Source organism: Oncorhynchus keta, chromosome 1, assembly GCF_023373465.1.
Source record: "Oncorhynchus keta strain PuntledgeMale-10-30-2019 chromosome 1, Oket_V2, whole genome shotgun sequence".
NCBI classification, from domain to species: Eukaryota; Metazoa; Chordata; class Actinopteri; order Salmoniformes; family Salmonidae; genus Oncorhynchus; species Oncorhynchus keta.
The window spans coordinates 10,149,028-10,151,380 of NC_068421.1; positions in this window are offsets into that span (position 1 = coordinate 10,149,028).

Consider the following 2,353-nt stretch of genomic DNA (forward strand, 5'->3'; position numbering starts at 1 on the left):
TGTAACACTGGTCACTTCAATAATGGATCACTGGTCCCTTTAATAATGGAACACTGGTCCCTTTAATAATGGAACACTGGTCAGTTTAATAATGTAACACTGGTCACTTCAATAATGGATCACTGGTCCCTTTAATAATGGAACACTGGTCACTTTAATAATGGAACACTGGCCTTTAATAATGGAACACTGGTCACTTTAATAATGGAACACTGGTCACTTTAATAATGGAACACTGGTCACTATAATAATGGAACACTGGTCCCTTTAATAATGGAACACTGGTCACTTTAATAATGGAACACTGGTCCCTTTAATAATGGAACACTGGTCCCTTTTAATAATGGAACACTGGTCCCTTTAATAATGGAACACTGGTCCCTTTAATAATGGAACACTGGTCCCTTTAATAATGGAACACTGGTCCCTTTAATAATGGAACACTGGTCCCTTTAATAATGGAACACTGGTCCCTTTAATAATGGAACAATGGTCCTTTAATAATGGAACACTGGTCCCTTAATAATGGAACACTGGTCCCTTTAATAATGGAACACTGGTCCCTTTAATAATGGAACACTGGTCCCTTTAATAATGGAACACTGGTCCCTTTAATAATGGAACACTGGTCCCTTTAATAATGGAACACTGGTCACTTTAATAATGGAACACTGTTTTACCCATTACATACAGTACAAGTTAAAAGTTTGGACACATACACATTCAAGGGTTGTAGAATACATTGCACATTGGTAGAAAGATATTGAAGACATCAAAACTTTGAAATAACACACATGGAATTATGTAGTAACCCCCAAAAATGTTAAACAAATAAAAATATATGTTAGATTTTAGATTAATCAAAGTAGCCACACTTTGCCTTGATGACAGCTTTGCACACTCTTGGCAATCTCTCAACCAGCTTCACCTGGAATGCTTTTCCAACAGTCTTGAAGGATTTCCCCACATGTGCTGAGCACTTGTTGGCTACTGTTCCTTCACTCTGCGGTCCAAGTAATCTCAAACCATCTCAATTGGGTTAAGGTCGGGTGATTGTGGAGGCCAGGTCATCTGATGCAGCACTCCATCACTCTCCTTGGTCAAATAGTCCTTATACAGCCTGGAGGTGTGTTTTGGGTCATTGTCCTGTTAAAAACAAATGATCCATATAGAACATGTGTGTCTGTGTGCTCAGTGTCTGTGAGTGTGTGGTGTGTGTGTCTGTGTGCTCATTGTCTGTGAGTGTGTGTCTGTGTGCTCTGTAGCTGTAAGTGTGTGTGTCTATGTGCTCAGTGTCCGTGAGTGTGTGTGTCTGTGTGCTCAGTGTCTGTGAGTGTGTGGTGTGTGTGTCTGTGTGCTCATTGTCTGTGAGTGTGTGTCTGTGTGCTCTGTAGCTGTACGTGTGTGTGTCTGTCTGCTCAGTGTCCGTGAGTGTGAGTGTCTGTGTGCTCAGTGTGCTCAGTGTCCGTGGAGTGTGAGTGTCTGTGTGCTCAGTGTCCGTGAGTGTGTGTCTGTGTGCTCAGTGTCCGTGAGTGTGTGTCTGTGTGCTCAGTGTCCGTGAGTGTGTGTCTGTGTGCTCATTGTCTGTGAGTGTGTGTCTGTGTGCTCTGTAGCTGTACGTGTGTGTGTCTGTCTGCTCAGTGTCCGTGAGTGTGAGTGTCTGTGTGCTCAGTGTGCTCAGTGTCCGTGAGTGTGAGTGTCTGTGTGCTCAGTGTCCGTGAGTGTGTGTCTGTGTGCTCAGTGTCCGTGAGTGTGTCTGTGTGCTCAGTGTCCGTGAGTGTGTGTCTGTGTGCTCATTGTCTGTGAGTGTGTGTCTGTGTGCTCTGTAGCTGTAAGTGTGTGTGTGTCTGTGTGCTCAGTGTCCGTGGAGTGTGTGTGTCTGTGTGCTCAGTGTCCGTGAGTGTGTGTGTCTGTGTGCTCAGTGTGTGTCTGTGTGCTCAGTGTCTGTGAGTGTGTGTCTGTGTGCTCAGTGTCCGTGAGTGTGTGTTTATGTACTCAGTGTCTGTGAGTGTGTGTCTGTGTGCTCAGTGTCCGTGAGTGTGTGTTTATGTGTACTCAGTGTCTGTGAGTGTGTGTCTGTGTGCTCAGTGTCCGTGAGTGTGCGTCTGTGTGCTCAGTGTCCGTGAGTGTGTGTCTGTGTGCTCAGATTACAATATGTTTTGAGTTTATTGTTCATTTCGGTCTTCGAAAAGGTTTTTTTCTACTGTTCGCGGACACACTTTGTAATTTTTTTAAAGACAAGTCGAAGTACAGTACCCGAAGTCTACGCCTCTTCGTCAGCGATTGGTCAACAGTACTATTCCTAGTAGCAGTTGGAACTATGGACACAATTCTAAAATTAAGTGTTTGTTGA